We start from the raw sequence: 20,238 nt of genomic DNA on the forward strand, positions 1-20,238 counted from the left end.
AGTATAGAGACTATACTTATCTGGAAAAGAAATGATAAAATGATGGTTTCAACACAGGCATATGCATTTTTGAGTGTTTTATTTATATCAAATTGGATAAAATGTGTGTATTTCTCAGACAGAAAAGACGTGTCGAGGTAGAAATGTACCTTTCAACTATTCATGGGTACACAAGGACACTGGGGAGATTGTAAAAGTTCAGATTGTGATTCAGTAGGTCCGGTGGGCCTGAGTTCTATTTTTTTAACAAGCTCACTTTTAACTAGTGATGCCACAGTCTCTGATTCATTAACGACAATTGTGAATAGCAGAGACATAATTAGAAAGGTAAAAATTCATATTTAATTTTGAACTTAAAGTGTTTTATGGATTTTACACCTTTAATAGGATAGAAAGCACAGCAGCAACAATCATTTGTGAATATTTACCATAGACCGTGTATCTTTCTAACTTTGTAGTGTAGGACTCCAGGAAAAATGCCTGGGCTGCGGTCACAGTGGGCGGGGCCCTCAGGCCGGGCCGCCCCTCCAGGACCCCCGACGGGGCCCTGCGCTCCTGGCGGCTCCCTCCCCCGGCGCCTCCGTCCCTCCCAGAAGGCCTCGGGGCAGAGCGGTCCCACCCGCTGCGCCCAGAACGGAGCCCGCGTTTCCGCAGAGCTGGAGCTCCCGGCTCGGGGTCTCTTCCCTCCGCCTTCACGGAACTGCCCCGGAGCCCGCGGCGAGGGCGGCCTCACTGACGCTGCCGGCTCTGGAGGGGCCCCGGAGGCCGAAGCCGCGACAGTCGTGCGGACGGCGGGCCGGGTAAGTGGGCGCCGACCCTCCGCCTGGTCAGGTGCCCGGGCGGCAGGGCAAGACCAGCTTCTGAGGGGCAGGGGTTCGCTGCCACCCGCCGCTGCTGTGTAGAAAAATTGGCCCCCAGCGTTTGGTTCCGGGGAACTTCGGTCCCTCCTCTCGCCCTTGCCCTCAGCCTGGCTCGCGGGGCCTGGGGGGCGTGGGGAAGGGGTCGGCCTGAGCATCCTGAGGGGAAACGGGGCAAGGGAGGCGCAGGGTCCGGCTGCAGCGTCAGCGCCCCTCCTCCCGACTGCGGGGAGAGCGGCCAGAAACTCCTCCCGAGGCTCGCAGGCCCCTTATTCAGCGGAGTCCCTCTGCCCTCCTTCCTCCCTGAGCTAAAGGACCGGGGGAAGGGACAGGGCAGGGCACTGGCGCAGGTAATGGGGACCATCAGCAGGTGATTGTTAACTAAGGAAAACCGGCTCTCCCAACGTGAGGAATGCAGCGCTTTTCTTTCTATGCGAAGGTGCCAGAGTCTCTGCTCACTGAATTCCTTCCTTTCATATGCACCTCAGCGCTCTGGGGCCTGCATTCTGTATTTGCATATCCTGAGATCCTCAGGGCTCGCGGCTCACACTGGAGGGCTGCAAGGGCTGATGACTGTGATATCCTTTGTTTACTGAGATGGCAAGAAATATTCCATTTCTCACCGGCTTGAGGGGCACAGAGTGAAAAGGGTAGGAGAATCTCACTCGGCATGTACTTTGGTTTACACATAGATAATATTTACACTTAACTGTGCTACTAGAGGTTCTCAAGTGTGATCAATTGTACTACTGCCCTCTATGGATTAACTTCATGAATATCAGAAGATACATGCCTATAGAATTGACTTAACCCATTTAAATAGGATAATGGTTTTTAAAGGAAACATAATAGAAATATAACAACAAACCCCTTATCACTAAAGGCTGGGTCTGAAGCAACCTAAATAAATGTTCCATTGTTAAAATATTGAAAGATGTATTCAATAGAAATACCAACAAAAATGACAAATGATGAGGGCAGCAGAATGTTGAAATGTTCTATGTTTATCCTTAAAGTGGCAGAACATCATGTATTAGTAGGCGCTGGGGGCAGAAGATGCCTGATTTTATACCTTTGTCATATTTGTACAGTTGTTTCAACAAGTAACTTAAAGACCAAATGGAAAAAAAGGAGGTTTGTGCCTGAGATCATGTTGATGTGAAACCAGGGATGGCCACCTTGTCCCAGGTGAGTTAAGTTTACCTGGCAGGTAGACCACAGAGCTTCTGAGAAGCAAGGGTTGGAATTTTTCTGCTGGGTGCCCCTTAGGTTCTGTGACTTGACTGATTGTGCGTCATGTTTGGGGAAAGACCTGATCACAGGAAAAGGGTGGGGAAGAGTGATTTGGGGAGCAGCTAACAACATGCATCAACGGCTCATGGCTTGAATGAATTTTAAAGAAACAGGAAAACAAATGCTTCTTATGGAATCAGAGAATGTGCAGCCGGACAATCCCAGAAAATGAGGAACACCCATCCCATTTTCCAGATGAGCAAACAGAGGCCCAGCAAGGTGAAATCCCTCACCCAAGTTGCACCCGTCTCTCCTCCCCACTACATGGTTCATGAAAGCACGACTTTTCCTGTCGTGATCACTGCTGAACCCCAAAAAGGACCAGGCATCTAGCCGCTGCTCCAAAAATTTTGGTTGACTGTAGGAACAATGCTATTTCTTTCTTTCTCACTCTTATTCAGGATTGTGCCAAGAACTCCCCAGGCTGCAATGTAATTCGATAAATGTAAATATTAATTGAGTTTTGTTGTGATGAGGACTTAGGCTTTGGAGGCAACAGACTTGGTTCAGATCTTGGTTCTGCCACTCAATAGCTGTTTGGCTTTGGGAAAATTACTAAACCTCTCTGAGCTTATTTCCTCCTTTGTAAAGTGGGGATAAATGTATCTGAGCCAGCAGAGCACCTGCATGAGAGATGTGCACTAAATATTGGTCTTTCTCACTCTCCCACGCCATCTCTGTGCTTCCCAGAGAAGTTGTACAGAAGGATATAAGTACTTTTTAAAAATAATTAATTAATTAATTAATTTTTGGCTGTGTTGGGTCTTCGTTGCTGTGCGCGGGCTTTCTCCAGTTGCGGCGAGCGGGGGCTACTCTTTGTTGTGGTGCGCGGGCTTCTCATTGCAGTGGCTTCTCTTGCTGCGCTTGTTGTGGAACACCGGCTCTAGGCCCACGGGCTTCAGTAGTTGTGGCCTGCAGGTTCACTAGTTGTGGCGCATGGGCATAGCTGCTCCGCAGCATGTGAGATCTTCCCTGACCAGGGCTCGAACCCATGTCCCCTGCGTTGACAGGCATATTCTTAACCACTGCGCCACCAGGGAAGTCCGATATAGTACTTTATAAAGAGGGGTTTTAATTGATTTCAGATAGTGTACATGTTTCTTGTAGAAAAGATTTTTCCACTATAGAAACATTAACATGCAATACAACTACAAATGCAGTATTCTATGGGTTAGATATTATCAGTAAATTTTATAAGTAATTGTCAAAAGCCAAAGCACTAGGTACTGGGGAGTAAGAAGTCTCAAGTCTGGGGTGCCCCCCCCACCCCAATTTCAAGAGCAGGGTGTGTTTTTCAAATCCATATTTCATCTGGTCTTTGTTTCTCATCCATCCTCTGTGTCTGCCTTTCACAAAAGGCTCAGATCCTCCACTTTCACACCCTCCTGGCTGGCTGTGCCCCAGCTCCCGTCCTGGAACCTCTGCACGCATGGGTGTGCCTGCTCTCCCTGGGCCTCACCAGCTTTGCCAGGGAGCTGCTGTATCGTGCACTGGTAGCTGTACACCAGAGTGCCTAGACCCTTCTGGTACATGAAGTACACCCTCATCACCATGAGTGCACGCCCATCCCCTTACCTTATATCCTACCTCTAAGCCAGGCTTGGGGGTGACTAGTGTGCATTCAGCTATGTGAGGTGCTGGGATCAAAGTGAAGTTCCCAACATTTGAAGTTGCAGGCTTGAGGGGCACACAGTGATTTAAAGTCGGGTCACCTGACTTAAAGGGGGGGCTGATTGCTTTAAAGCCAGGGCAGCTGACTTAAACCCTGCGTCCCTCCGCTGCAGGACGAGACCAACTTGGTGCTTCTCGGGTTCGCTCCAAGCCAGCACTGCTGTGCAGGAAGAGCTTCCAGTAGCGCCTTAGTGCGGGGGGACTTGGTCCGTTGTCTTGCCGCTGCCCTCAGAGCGGGACCACCCGCTCTTCTGGAGGAGAACCAGGGAGGGGGAAGTGCAGAGTCCCCGGCTGGAGTTGCGGCACCCCTTGTCTGATGGCAGGGAAGGGGGGACGGGGCTGTGTGGTGTCCTGGGGCTGGACTCACCAGGTCGACTCAGCCTCTCAGCCTCCTGATGTCCCCACACACACCCCACAAGAGTCTCCGATAATATGTAATTGCGCCTTAGGTTCCCGGTCTTCAAACTCATACCCAGGCTCCCAGGTCCCTTGATTCAGCCAATTCCTTTGTGCTCTTTCTTCTATTAGATACAGTCCCAGAGGGAGGGGCTGGGGGATGGGACTGGAGGGACCCCGGCAGCACTGGCCTAGGCTGACTAAAGAGATCCAGGGCCTGCGCTATGACACATGTGCGAGGACCCTTAAGGCGCAATCGAGGGGGCCAGTTAGAGGCAGTCCTTGTTGCCTCAAGTGAGTATGGATCACCGTCGGGTGGGGAGCATGCTGACCCCTGAGAAGTACTGTTAGAAGGATGTGTTCCTCCCTCGGCTTCAAGGACGTGGGTGGGCTTCAGGGCTCCATTTCCCCTCCAGACCTCCAGGGCTGACTGCACCCCAGCGGCCTTGCAGACCTGGCTTCCTGTCCCAGAACTTGCCAGGCTCCAGGAAGAATCCAGACTGCAGAGATGGTGCTTGAGCGCTCCAGCTTAAGAAGTGCTGTCCCTGGGGACCCGACAGTGGAGGGAGGAAGGGTGAAGGGAGTAGGGGGGTGGGGTTGGGAGGGGTGGCTGCCCTGGGAGACGTTGAGAGAGAAATATCGCCCCCCACACCCCCTGCCCCCTGCAACTGACTGACCCACTGATGCCATAGGATCTCAGGCCCTTTTAGTCAGAGATGCCTGTTTCTTTACTCCTGCGTTCAAAACTATGCAAAACCAACTCTTCATCCTCTTGCTGCCTGGCCAGGACTTGTAAAGCACTGTTCTTTTGGAGCACTCGTTCCCTAAACTGCAGTTTGGAGCTGTCCCAGCTATTTAAAGGTGTTCTCCTTAAACTGAGACTAAATCCTACTCTTTTGGAAAAACGCCCTGCACTTCCGAGGAGATCATGTTTTCTGCCCATTCCTTCCTTCTACTTCCCTCTTAAGAAGCCCTGTGCTCAAAGGGCTTGGTGACTTATTTTTTGCTTGATGTCAAAAAGAAACCTTCCCCATGCACCGCAAAAATCTTTCCTGGAGCATAGGTGTTTCAAAACCATCACCGTGTTTTGCAGTCAGTATACACTGGGTAGACTGCCTAGCAGTCCCTCCAAGAGCCAGAGGTGAGCGTAATCAACTTATCTGATTGGATGCCCTTCAAGTTTAGGAAGGTCCCATTCTTATGCCCCAGCAGATAAGACAGGGCCCTGGATGGCTGTGGCTGTGATTAGATAATTTCTGATGATTTTATTTCCCTTACTGAGCTGCTGCTTCTAGGTTAAATTCATTTTATTACCTGTCCTTTTTTTTTTTTTTGCGGTACGCGGGCCGCTCACTGTTGTGGTTTCTCTCGTCGTGGAGCACAGGCTCCGGACGCACAGGCTCAGCGGCCATGGCTCATAGGCCTAGCCGCTCCACGGCATGTAGGATCCTCCCGTACTGGGGCATGAACCTGTGTCCCCCGCATTGCAGGCGGACTCTCAACCACTGCGCCACCAGAGAAACCCTACCTGTCCATTTTTAAAGAAAGACTGAAAAAGTCACTGTAATAGGTCAGGAGTCTGAGCTCAGGGTTAGTCAAAGGTACTCACAGGGAGGAAGGTGGATAAACATAGGTGCGTAAAATAGGAGGGTTGGCAAGTACAGCCAGGACAACCGGGTTCACCGTGCGCACTAATAAAGGCCAGAATCTCCTCATTTATCTCTGGTGGGAAGTTCTGATGGTTTCTCTGGATCAAACTCAAATCATATTCAAACTAGGGGGCTTCCCAGAAGGCACTGAAGCACCGGCAGAGCCCACCTGCGCTCCCACCTTGGCACTCCAGGATCAGAGTTGGGTTTGGAGATGGGGTTGCTGTAACCCCAAGGAGGTGAGCAGAGAGGAGGAGTTGATTACCGGTCTCCTCTGACTCTCTGGCCCAAATTGCCTGGCTTCACGGGGGGGCAGAGTTGGGGCACTTCCAGACTGGTGGGGTTGCCCAGTGGCCCGACAGTCTGACAGGCTGGCTGCGGTGTGACCGCCCTTTGTTTCTTCAGAATCTGTTCATCAGGAGGTGCATGGTTGCGGAAGCCCATTCACCGCCCCCCCCCCCCCGAGGGTGATGGCACCTTCCCTGGCTGTACCCTATGATCACCAGGTACTTGAAATGAATGCAAGGTTTTTGACTTCAAGGAAGAGCTCACATAACCCCTTCTGCCTCATAATGTGTGGGATTTACTATAATGGAAGGACATTATAAAGAACAGGTAGAAAACTCACCTGTTGGTCTCCATGTAGGAGTTTATTTTGCATGAATCTCTCCTACATGAGTAGATAGCAGAGGTTTATTTTTGTTCCCGTGTGTGTAGCTGTGGCAGAGGACATAGGTATGGTGGTTTGAAGCCCTCAAAGAAATATTCTCAGAATTCTCAAGACTTCTCTTGATTGGAACCGAAAGAGACCTGGAAAAGGAGGAAAAGCAAAGGAGGAGGGAGAACGAATGGCTGTTTCTCAGTAAATTCACCTTCCTGGTTGATTTTTCTGTATTCTCATTTCTTTTAACTTCTATGTATGTCTAATGGAATGATGTAGAAAGGCTGTTTTTTATGCTTTAAAAGATTTTACATCACAAAGAAACTAGAAGTGGCTAACAGAACTTATTCACATCAATGTTACATAGAGACTTTGATATTAAATTTGTATACTAAAATGGGTTAATCCAAATTTTCTCTTTCTTTTTGAGTGAATATTTGTAACATATTTTTGTAGATAATAATTTATCCTAGATATACAAAACTGTGAGAATGGGTACCATTTTTCACCACTTAAATGATTTCTTTTAAATGAATAGATCGTACACTTTAAAGGCCAATGTTGTCTTACATGTTGTTTTTTAATTCCTTGATTTCCAAAACTTGTGTTTATTTAATTGATTTCTATCTAATAATCTGTCTCTCCTTTATTGTTTCTTACTTTATATTTTATTGATCTATAGTTAATTTACATTATTATATTAGTTTCAGAGGTACAACAGAGTGATTCATAAATGTTTAGGTTCTTCTCCATTTATACTTATTATAAAAGAGTGGCTCTATTCCCCATGCTATACAGAATGTCACTGTAGATTATTGATTTTATACATAGTGGATTCTTCCTCAGAATCTCCTACCACTATTTTGCTGCTCCACCCTGTCTCTCCCTGCTGGTAACCACTAGTCTGTTCTTTAATCTGTGAGTCTGTTTCATTGTTGTTGTTGTTGTATTCAATGTTTTAGATGCCACGTGTAAGTGATAACCTACCAGGCTTGTTTTCTCTGTGGCTTATTTTACTAAGCATAATACCCTCCAAGTCCATCCATGTTCTAGCAAATGGCAAAATTTCATTTTTTGCTGAAGTCATCATAAGTATCATTTTTTTATCCCCTAACCTATTGATGAACACTTAGTTTGACTCTATATCTTGGCTATGGCAAATAGCACTGTTATGAACATTGGTGTGCAGTTATTTTTTTTTAAATAGTGTTTTTGTTTTCTTCTGATGTACCCAAGAGGGAAATTGCTGGATATTATGGTAGTTCTATTTTTAATTTTTTGTGGAACCTCCATTCTTCTTTCCACAGTAGCTGCACTACTTCACATTCACATCAAGAGTTTACAAGAGTTTCCCTTTCTCCACATCCTCACTAACCTTTGTTATTTGTGACCTTTTTGATGACAGCCATTCTGACAAGACTGAGGTGATATATCTCATAGTTTTGATTTGCATTTTATTGCCGATTAGCTATGTTTAGCATCTTTGTGCATTCTGGCTGTCTATCTGTATTTTTTCCTTGGAAAAATGTCTATTTAGGTCTTCTCATTTTTTAAAAAAATATTTTGGGTGCAGTTCTGATATTGAGTTGTATGTGCTGTTTCTGTAGTTTAGATATGAACCCTTGCTTGGTCACCTTTTTGGTGTTAACCTCTTATCATGTGCAAATATTGTCTCTCCTTCAGCAGGTTGTCTTCTCATTTTGTCTTTGGTTTCCTTTGCTGTGCAAAATCTTTTAAGTTTAGTGAAGTCCCATTTGTTTATTTTTGCTTTTGTTTCATTTGCCTTAGTAGACTGAACGCAAAACTGTTGCTATCATTTATGTTGAAGAATGTTCTGTATTTTCCTCTCGGGGTTTTATGGTCCTACATTTAGGTTTTTATTCAGTTTTGCGCTAATTTTATATACGGTGTGCTAAAATACTCTAATTTTATTCTTTTCCATGTAGCTGACCAGTTTTCCTAGTACCACTTATTGAAGAGACAGTTCTTTCTCCATATTGCCTGCTTTGTCATAAATCAATTAAATATACGTGTGTGGGCTTATTTCTGGGATCGCTATTCTATTCCAGTGATCTTTGTGTCTGTTTTTGCTCCGGTCCGATGCTCTTTGATTACTGTCGCTTTGCAGTATAATCTGAAGTAAAGGTGCCTGATGCCTCCAGCTCTGTTCTTTCTCAAGATTGTTTGGCTATTTGGGGTCTTTGTGTTTCTATACAAATTTTAAAATTACTTTTTCAAGTTCTATGAAAATGCTTTGGTATTCTGATAGGGATTGCATTAAATCTGTAGATTGTCTTTGGTAGTATGGTTATTTTAACAGTATTAATTCTTCCAGTCCATGCACCTGCTATATTTTCTCATCTTTTTCTGTTGCCTTCAACTTGTTTCACCAATGGCTGATACATTTCTGAGTACATGTCTTTTACCTGCTTAGGTGTGTTTGTTCCTAGGTATCTTATTCTTTTTGGTGTGATTGCATATGGTATTGTTTTCTTAATTTTTTTCTTTCTGACAGCTTTGAGTTTTGTTTTTTTCTTCTTTTTCTAATTCCTTCAGGTGTAATGTTAGGTTGTTTATTTGATATTTTTCTTGTTTCCTAAGAATAAGCTTGTATCACTATAACTTCCCCCTGTGAACTGCGTTGGCTGTGTCCCATAGATTTTGGATCACTGTGTGTTCATTTTCATTTCTCTTGGGTATTTTTAGAATCCCTCTTTAATTTCTTCACTGTTCCTTTCTTCCCCTTTTATTCGTCTGTGATGTGAGGACTATCTTTAATATGATGTTTGGATTTCTTTCAGTTGTGTGTGTGTGTGTGTGTGTGTGTGTGTGATTATTTCAGTTGCTGAGCTCTTAGTTTCACGTGGACACTAACAACCCTGCATTGTTACTCTGCTCCCCCACAGTTACTGAATTTGACCTTATATTTTACATCTACTTGTTTTGTGTGTCCCTTAACTTCTTATTGTGAATATAGATGATTTTATTACTGTTTTCTTTCGTCCTTCCTATTAGCTGTGTACATGGTTGATTTACTGCCTTTGTTGAATATTTGCCTTATCCAATGAGGTTTTTCCTTTAGTAAGTTTCCTTTTCTAATTTTTATGTTTCAGTCGTGGCCTTTTCTTTTTCACTGAGAAAATCCCCTTTAAGATTTCTCATAAAGCTGGTTTGGCGATGCTGAGCTCTTTTAGTTTTGCTTCTCTGTAAAACTTTAGATCTCACCATCAAATCTGAAGGAGAGCCTTGCTGGGTAGAGTATTTTTGGTTATAGGCTTTTCCCTTTCATGACTTTAAATATACCATGCCACTCCCTTCTGGCATGCAGAGGTTATCCTGAAAAGCCAGCTGATAACTTAATGCAAGTTCCCATGTTTGTAACTTGTTGCTTTTCCTTTGCTCCTTTTAATAGTGTCTTTTTATCTTTATTTTTTTTTGCCATTTTAATTACAATGGGTCTTGGTGTGGTCTTCTTTGGGTTGATCCCGTTTTGGCCTTGCTGTGTTTACTGGACTTGGATGTCTGTTTTCTTTCCCAAGTTATGGAAGTTTTCAGCTCTTATGTCTTCAGGTATGTTCTACACTGCTTTCTCTTTCCTTTTTGCTTCTGGGACCAGTGTAATGCAAATATTAGTACACTTGATGTTGTTTCACAAGTCTGTTCAACTTTCCTCATTTCATTTTAATCTATTGTTTTACAGTTCATCTTCAGTGATTGCCAGTACTCTCTCCTTCAGTTTTCTGATTCATTCCTCTGTATCATTTAGTCTACAGTAGTTTCCTTTTAGTGTATTTTTCATTTCCGTTATTGTAGTCCTCATCTCTGTTTTGTTGTTCTTTAATTGTCTAACTCTTTTTTCAAACATTCTAACTTCTTGCTCTGGTCGTCCATTCTTCTCCTGAGTTCTCTGATCATCTTCACAGTCATTACCTTGAACTCTCTGTTGAGGAGACTGGCTGTCTCCACTTCACTTAGATGTCCTCCTGAGTTCTTACCTTGTTCCTTCATTTGGGTCGTGTTTCTGTGTCACCTCATTTTTCTTAACTTGCTGTTTTTATTGTTATGTGTGTAGTAGGTTCGTTACATTTCCTGAACCTTGGAGAAGTGGCCTTTTGTAGGAGAGGTCCTATGTGTCCCAGCAGCCCACTGTCCCCTGGTCACCAGAGCTATATGTTCTAAGTGTACCCCCTATGTGAGCTGCTTGGTGGGCTGACTACTGTTGGTGGTCAGGTAATCTTGGCTGCCCCCAGAGTGCTTGTTTGCCAGACTCTGCCTGGTATGGAAGCTGTCTGTGCTTCTTGGTGAGGCTAAATCAAAAGGCAGCTGGCTGCACAACTCTGGGGGACACCAAATCTAGTGCTGGTTCACTTATGGGTAGAATTGCAGTCCAGGTGATATCAGGGCTAGTGCCCAGTCACTGGTCTTGGGGCGATGCTGGCTACTGGGAGGAAGACACAGGTCCTGAGTTCTGGCTGCAGGGCCCAGGAGTCTCAGAGTTGGTGTTGGATCACTGTTCCTGACACAGCTATCTGCAGGGTCTGGGGTACCCCTAATCTTGTGTTGTCATTCTGATGGGCAGGGTCAAGACCCAAGTGAGTCCATGGCTGCTTCTGGCCTGCAAATGAGTGTTCTGGTCACACAGGCTGCTGGGCTGTGGTATTCCTGGAGCTGGTGTGTGCCTATTGGTGTATGAGGCTGATCCCACTGCTAGAGCAGGTTTTCTGTTGGGTAGGTCCAAGCTCCATCGAGTCCCTGTGCAGTGATCAGCTGCTGACGGTGAGGCTGATTCCAAGGCCAGAACAGGCTCACTTCTCAGAGGGGCCAGGGACTCTGGGGTTGGTGCCTCTCCACTTAGGTGTGGAGGCTGGTCCTGGGGCTTTTGGTTGCTGGGCCCATGTCCAGCGGCAGCTGTGCATTGAGAGGGTCTGAAAGCAGCCTGTTTGCTGGTGGATGGGGCTATGCCCCTGCTCAGTCAGTTGCTTGGCCTGCAGCATCCTAGTACTTGCGTCTATAGTCTGGTGGAAATGGGTAGGGCTAGTCCCTGAGGCTAAAAAATAGAGGGAGGACTCTGAAATTATGCTTGCTGGTACCAGTGGCCACGAGGTAGAAGGAGCTCCCCCAAGTGGCTGCTGCCAGTGTCTGTGTCCCTGAGGCTGTGCTGTAGTTGCCTCTGGACTCTCTGGGAGACTCTCCAAGACCAGGAGGTAGGTGTGACCCAGGATCCGTTCAGATGACGGCTTCTGTTCTGATTCTCGGGTCATGTGGGATTTTGTGAGCATTTTTTTTTTTTTTTTTTGCAGTACGCGGGCCTCTCACTGCTGTGGCCTCTCCCATTGTGGAGCACAGGCTCTGGATGTGCAGGCTCAGCGGCCATGGCTCACGGGCCCAACCGCCCCGCAGCATGTGGGATCCTCCCGGAACGGGGCACAAACCCGTGTCCCCTGCATCAGCAGGTGGACTCTCAACCACTGAGCCACCAGGGAAGCCCTTTGAGCACCTTTTAAGTGTGGAATCTCTATTTCCCACAATCCTCTGGCTCTCTGGAAAATAAGCACCACTGGTCTTCAAAGCCCAACTTTCTGGGAACTCTTCTTTCCAGCACAGGGTCCCTGGGCTTGGGAGCCTGATGATGGGTTCATACCCCTTGCTACCTGGGAGCACCTCAGAAATTGTAATTATTCTCCCATTTGTGGGCCACCCACCTGGGGGTTTGCGTCTTGGCTCTGTTGAGATTTTGCCCTTCCTCCCTGTCTTGCCGAGGTGCCCTCCTTATATCTTTAGCTCTAAGACATCTTTTATGGTAGGTCCCGGCCTTTTTCATGAATTGCTGTTCTGTAAACAGTTGTGACTTTGGTGTGCCCATGAGAGGCATCAGGCTCTGGGTCTTTGAATGCTACCATCTTGGACAATCTCTCTGCTTCATTCTTAAATTATATTATTCAATTTTTCTTAGTATCTTATTTGATTAGTGTTAGTGTGAAATTTATTATCACTCATGTTTACTTCACCTGTTTTTAAAAATTGTATAGTGCATTCATTCATTTTGAAATGAAGGTAGTGACCTGTTAACTTCCATACCTCAAAAATCAAGGATAGGACAAAAGCCTTTTCTACCTTTGTTACCCTCAAACTCTGCACCCCACCCCAGCCTGGGGATTAACCTCTTGCACCCATGCTCACCTTCTGTTTTTAGACTGTTAACCATCACTGCATCTGTATGTGTGTTGACAAAGTGAACTGTAGTGTTTCCAGATTTTGTGTTTTGTTTTTTGGATTAGGGTAGAGTCCTACTATGAATGTACATTTACTGGTCTGCTGAAGTTCATATTAAACCTGTCAAGCACATTACAAGAATTGGAATTGCTTGTATATACACTTTGATAAATTTTAGAGAGAATGGTAGAACAGAAGTAAATTGTATTTCAAATCCCACAGTATTCTCACACCATGAAAACCCTTCCCTTTTTAATATATTTGTGTGTAGCTTATCTTTATGCCCATATTATATTTCCCAGAGATGCGTAAGTGTTATGTTTCTTGCTAGGACATTTACCGTATTGTTCAATGTCAAGCGTTTAGTGGTTTTAGCCTGATCATATTTCCATGAACTCACAAATACAATATCGTCTCTCACACTGTATTTTACTCCCTGCTGTTTTATATTGCCCTCCTTATTCTCAGTCCTGGTCTTTCTTTATGCTCTTCAGCAACCTGGATAGTTTATACTATTTTCTCCCTTATTCAAGACCAATAGAATAGAATAGAATAACCAGAAATAAACCCTGATATATGGCCAAATGATTTTTGACAAGTTGCCAAGACTTTTCAAAGTAGAAAGGACAGTATTTTTAACAAATGGTGCTGAGAAGTCTTATTGTCAACATGCAAAAGAAGGAAGATGGACCCTTCCCTAACATCATATGCAAAAATTAATGAAAACGTATCAAGAAACTAAATATAAGGCCTAATAAAATTAAAAGTCTTAGCAGAGGACACAGGACAAGAGCTTCATGACATTGGATTTGGCAGTTTTCCTCAATATGAAATGAAGGAACAACAAAGGTACAGCTAACAAAAAAATAAACAATTTGCAGTACATAATTTTAAAAAATGTGTATCAAAGAAATGTAAGCAGAATAAAATGGCAACCCACAAGATGGGAGAAAATATTTGAAAGCCATCTATCTGACAAGAGATTCCTATTCAGAATATACAGAGAATTCCTACAACTCAACAAGAAGCAAACACCCTGATTCAAAAATGTATAAAAGAGTTGAATAGATGGTTCTTCAAAAAGATGTACAAATGACTAAGTGCTTGAATAGATGCTCCATATCACTAAATGCATGTTTATATATTTGTGTGCATGCATACACACACAAGCACACACACACATACACAAGCAGAAAACAAGTATTGGTGAGGATGTGAGGGAGTTGGAATCATTGTGCTCTGTCAGTGCGAGTGTAGAATGATATAGCTGCTTTGCAAAAGAGTATGGCAATTTTTCAGATATTGAAAAATAGACTTACTACATGATCCAGGAATTGTACTATGAGGTATACCCAAAGGAATTGAAATCAGGGTCTTAAAGTAATATTTGTACTCCAGTGTTTAGAGCAGTAATAATCACAGTAGCTAAAATATGAAAGCAACCTAAGTGTTTATCCACTAGTTCCTGGATAAGCAAAGTGTGGTATACCCATATAATACAATATTATTCAGTGTTAAGAAGGAAAAGATCTAGGAATATGCTACAACATGGATGAATCCTGAGGAAATTTAGCTACCAAATATGCCATTTTTGTGACTTTTAGTGAGTCATAACATTGCAACTACTTATTTCAATTATATGGGGTATTTAGTGTAGTCAAAACCATAGAAATTGGGAGGGTAATGATGCTTTTCAGGTGGTTATGGAACAAAAAGGAAAGTTATGTTTAAAGGATATAGAGTTACAGTTTTAAAACGTAGAAAAGAATTAGAAAGATAAATGGCGATGTTGATCGCCCAATGATATGAATGTATTTAATATCACTGAACGGTGCACTTTATAATAATGAACATGTTATACTTTATGTTATTTGATGTTACTAACATACAAAATTGGGAAAGAATGTAATATCAGGAAAGGGAGTGGCCCTGGGATTCAGCAGAGAGTAATCAGAAGGGTGAGACACTGCATATGTTGAAGAAGAAGAGCTGAGAGTCTTCATTGGACAGAAGAGACTTTATAAAAAAGAAACAAAATTCCTCTGAGGGTGTATTAAATAGATATCTGTGGGTGTACTGCTATCTCCCCTGGGTTATCTTTAAGAGTCTTTAATAAAGTCCATAAGGCTTGCTGAGGCTTTTTAAAAAACTGGATTCCCTAGGAGATAATTAGAAGGTGGTACTTAAGTCTATGTCTAAGTTGACAGATTTTGCAGGGAAGACGAACCTCAGAACAGTGGAGGTCCTGAGAGTGTAAGTACATGGAAATTGGAAAAAATAATAATAAAGGGAATTAGGAAAACTTTTGACTTCGAAGGTCATGTATTACTGAGTCAGACCTGAGGTTTCTAAGGAGTTATATACACAGTTGCTATTTGGATTGCTTGTTGATGAAGATCAGTGGAAAAACTAGAGTCGTTTCCAAGTGTAGGTAAGATATAATGAGAGGATGGAGGTGGGAAGTAGGGAGGCCCAGAGAAAAGTGGGAAGGTCATACTGGGCCAAGATGGTGGTAATATCCAGCAGAATGGATGGTAGGGCAGACTGTGGTTTCATCTTTTTTATTTCGGCTCCCCACCTCATCCTTAATAATTCTTCAGGAATATTTCATTTCTCTGTGATGCAGGTACAGAATTCGAGTGAGGAGACTACACCCTCAGTGTCCAGCTGTCTGAATCCTCAGTGTGTTTCAAATGATGGAGAACTATTGCTTCTTTATGAGAAGAGTTAGTACCTCATAGCTAAGCTTTAGCTGGAGCTTATGCAAGATTGATTCCACTTTATATATACTGTTGGCATGGAGGTTCCTCCTCCTCTTTTCTTGACCGTTATGAAATGAACCTATATTTCTCAATGTTTGTGTATATCAGATAAATACATTAAGTAAAGGAACCTTATATATTGCTCCCTGCATAGTTTGCCCTTTCTTGTTTCTCTTTTACCTTTACTAAATTAGCACAGGGAGAGACCGTGCAATGTTCTAATCAGGAGAGATTAGAACATCATATTTCTAGAGAGGTTGGTTGGACAGAGCAGGGGTCCCAGTGAGAATCAAAGCTTCTGTTTCTACTTGGAAGTGTACCTGTGTAGAGTAGAGGGCTCCAGGAAATATCCCAGAATATTGCAATGTCCCTGAGGGAGATCATTAAGAGAGGCAGGATCTGGTCCCAGATCAGTGTCCTATGACATGTTTGTTAGTCATCTGGTGTGAGATTCTCAGAGCCAATCCCATATGGTAAGGCTGAGTGCAGAGTATGAAGAACCTGTGAAAGGCTTTGATTGAATGTTAAAGATGAAGCTCTGATTTTGGGGAGAATTTTCTTACCTGACTGAATGTCACCCTTCTGTGGGGATGAGATTCTGTGCTTTTCTTCTCTTGATGACCACTGACTGAAAGTCATTAGAGGATCATGTCTAGACAGCATTCTTTATTTAATTTCTTAAAGAAGAAAACATAGAAAACATTTTTATCCACTTTCAAATTGAGGATCAAGGGGAATGACATCAGTGAAAATGTCAGAGTAGGGAGCTCTAGCTTGTGTCCATCACCAGAAACACTGACATACGTGGTAAAACCTGTCAGAATGATCCTATCAACACATGTAAGTTTTCTTTTCTTTTTGCCGTGTAGATTTATCTTCCACTGAAACTTAACTTACTACAGAACGTGGAGAATTAACAGGGAAGTAGAAACTGTATTTCCTGATGAGAGAATCACTAAGTCACATTAGCTGTTCTGAGCTATGTCTTACTCACCGTGACTGTAATTAAAAGAAACAAACAAACAAAACACTTTTTTTGGTAAGTCAGTTCTGACATTTCCTCGTTAAAGACAAGGTAACAGATACAGATTTAGATCTACCAGAATTGAGCAAGATGTTGATTGTACCTGTGCTGAATATATGAGCATGACCTGCTACAAATCTTCATTATACTTATTGCCACAACTGACAAATTCCCTTTGGCCACTGCCGATATGTTGCATGTAAGGAATGCATAGGACACTAACCCCAGCTGGTCACAGGTAAACTCTGCCACGTGGATTGCTGCATGTTTTCCTGCTGGAAGACCACACGTTCTCGAGTATCATGACTGCAGAGTATGTGGGCTCTTCTTTTTTCTGGATAAAGGTTAGATAATCACCTAATTTTATGAGAAATATATAAATTGTATTTGCATATTCTTCAGGTTTTTATTTATCCTTTCTCTTTCAAGTCCTAAGTGCAAATATTAAAGTGATTTCCAAGAGGGTGGTAAATAAGACAGCTATGTTTATGCTCCAAAATTATCAATAAAGCATAAAACAATTGTAAACGCATTAATGTGTGATTAATATGTAGATACTTATGTAAATACAATTGTAATGCTTTGTGGAGAGCTTCAGAAGCTAGGTATTTAAAAAAAACAATAAGGAGTTCTTGAAACTCTCAGGGAATTATATAGAAGTCTTTGTGTCTATAAATATCAATGTGGAATAATGCATTTTCTCAGAAATAAACTAGGCATAAAATTGTAGGAAAAAACTTCATGAAATGCAAGAGTATGTGAGATGGACATACAAGAAAAAGAATATTCTCAGAGAATAATGAACATTGTGTATTTCAGCAGAAGTGTAATACAGATTCAGAGAGTAAAACTTTGGAGAGCCTACTTATGAGTTCCTCATATTGCATCTTTGGAGAGACGGTAGTCATTTGAAATATGCTGTTATAAGATGATGTTAACATACTTAAATACTTTCATTTAGAAATGACCATTTAGAACCAGAATAAATGAAAGAGAGCACAAAATTATGTTTTTGTTGATTTTTGAAGATCTCAGGTGAGTGCTGATAATATCAATATATATGATGTCGGGCTTCCCTGGTGGTGCAGTGTTTGAGAGTCCGCCTGCCGATGTAGGGGACATGGGTTCGTGCCCCGGTCCGGGAAGATCCCACATGCCGTGAAGCGGCTAGGCCCGTGAGCCATGGCCGCTGAGCCTGCACGTCCGGAGCCTATGCTCCACAATGGGAGAGCCCACAACAGTGATAGGCCTGCGTACCACAAAAAAAAACAAAAACAAAAACAAAACAAAACAAAAATAACATGATGTCTTTCACTGCAAAATAAAGGAGCTGTTACGGTGGAGGATTCCTGGACTGAATGTCAATATTATGACAATAGTACGAGTGTGTTTCGTGTTGGGGAATTACAATCATTGTTGCTTTTGTTGTGGTCATCCATTTACAATGTTTGGTGTCAGTTGATTTTTCTCTTGTAAAAATAAAATGCAGTCTGTGTGTGTGGAAAAAAGAAAACATACATGATGTCTTGATAAAGTTGTATGTAATTTGAGATCTGGAAAAAAGCATTTCTTTCTGTAATGCTAGGATGCTAATTGGACATTTTTGCAAGAAAGATTTCAGGATGCAAATCTCGTGTTTCTAAGGTGGGAAGCCAGTTCATGGCGGAACATTCCATTAAAGTTGTGTGAGTGCAGAAATATTTCTTTGGAAGGAAGAGGTCACGAATCCCTTTTTAACAGTTAGTGGTTTATAGTATACCGATTGAGCAAAATGGGTATTTCTTAACTTTAGAAAAGAATAATATAGTTTTTCTGCATTTATATTATGCAGCTGATGTAGAATATCAAAAATTCTTTATTTTGAAAAACAGTGTAATCAATTGGACATAATTCATATATATTGAACCTGTGGTACACACACACAATAAAACTTACATTCAGAAAATCTTTTTCACTTAAGAAATATTTTCTAGTGTAGTTGATTTACAACGTTGTGGTATTTTAAAATACATGTTTATTAGAGTATAATTGCTTTATAACACTGTATTAGTTTCTGCTTTACAACAAAGTGAATCACCTATATGTATACATATATCCCCATATCCCCCCGTCTTGAGGCTCCCTCCCAGACTCCCTATCCCACCCCTGTGGGGGACATAAAGCACCGAGCTGATCTCCCTGTGCTATGCGGCAGCTTACCACTCGCTCTTTTACATTTGGTTGTGTATATATGTCAGTGCTACTCTCTCACTACGTCCCTGTGTCCCCTTCAGCCCTGTGTCCTGAAGTCCGTTCTCTACATCTGTGTCTGTATTCCTGTCCTGTCACTAGGTTCGTCAGCACCATTTTTCTGAATTCCATATATATGTGTTCACGTACGGTATTTGTTTTTCTCTTTCTGACGTACTTCACTCTGTATGACAGACTCTAGGTCCAACCACCTCACTACAGATAACTCAATTTTGTTCCTTTTTATGGCTGAGTTAATACTCCATTGTATATATAGGCCACATCTTCTTTCTGTATTCATCTGTCGATGGACACTTAGGTTGCTTCTATGTCCTGGCTATTGTAAATAGTGCTACAGTGAACATTGTGGTACATGTATCATTTTGAATTATGGTTTTCTCCGGGTATATGCCCAGTAGTGGCATTGCTGGGTCATATGGTAGTTCTATTTTTAGCTTTTAAGGAACCTCCATATTGTTCTCCATAGTGGCTGTATCAGTTTACTTTCCCACCAACAGTGCAGGAGGGTTCCCTTTTCTCCACACCCTCTGCAGACTTTATATATTATTGTATTAATTTCTGCTGTGCAGCAAAGTGATTCAGTCATATATATATATTCGTTTCCATTATGGTTTATCACAGGATACTGAATATAGATTCCTCTGCTGTACAGTAGGTCTCTGTGGCTTGTCCATCCTATGTAGAATAGTTTGCTTCTGCTATTCCAAAACTCCGAATATTTCCATCACTCTCTCCTTGGCAACCACAACTCTGTTTTCTATATCTGTGTGTTTGTTTCTGTTTTGCTGACATGTTCATTTGTGTCCTGTTTTCGATTCCACATGTAAGTGATATTATACGGTATTTGTCTTTCTCTTTCTGACTTACCTCACTTTGTATCATTATCTCTATGTCCATCCATGTTGCTGCAAATGATATTACTTCATTCTTTTTTATGTCTGAGTAATATCTATTGTATACGTATACCACACTTTCTTTATACATTCATTTTTCAATGAACATTTAGGTTGTTTCCATGTCTTGGCTATTATAAATAGTGCTGCTATGAACATAGGGTTTTATGTATTTTTTTGAATTATAGTTTTGTCAGATATATGTCCACAGGTGGGATTGCTAGACCATATGGCAACTCTCTTTATAGTTTTTTTTGAGGAACCTCCATACTGTTTTCCATAGTGACTGCACCAACTTACATGGCCACCAACAGTGTAGAAGGGTTCCCTTTTCTCTATACCCCATCCAGCATTTGTCAATTGTAGATTTTTTTTAATGATGGCCATTCTGATCAGTGTGAAGTGATACCTCATTGTAATTTGGATTTGCATTTCTCTAATAATTAGTGATGATGAGCATCTTTTCATGTGCCTATTGGCTATCTGTATGTCTTCTTTAGAGAAATGTTTATTTAGTTCTTCTACCCATTTTTCCATTATTTGTTATATTGTTATTGAGTTGTATGAGC

At 42.5% G+C, this 20,238-nt stretch overlaps 1 long non-coding RNA gene across 1 annotated transcript in view; it reads left to right on the plus strand.

The window, feature by feature from the left end:
- The first annotated feature begins 606 nt into the window (after positions 1-606).
- LOC132499404 (uncharacterized) overlaps positions 607-20,238 on the plus strand; it is a 41,051-nt gene continuing 21,419 nt past the window's right edge. Inside the window, exons 1-2 of the long non-coding RNA XR_009533843.1 lie at positions 607-800; positions 1,949-2,045. This is a non-coding gene — a long non-coding RNA (uncharacterized LOC132499404). The remainder of the gene's footprint in view (positions 801-1,948; positions 2,046-20,238) is intronic.

The sequence above is a fragment of the Mesoplodon densirostris genome, chromosome 11 (genome assembly GCF_025265405.1).
Source record: "Mesoplodon densirostris isolate mMesDen1 chromosome 11, mMesDen1 primary haplotype, whole genome shotgun sequence".
NCBI lineage: Eukaryota > Metazoa > Chordata > Mammalia > Artiodactyla > Ziphiidae > Mesoplodon > Mesoplodon densirostris.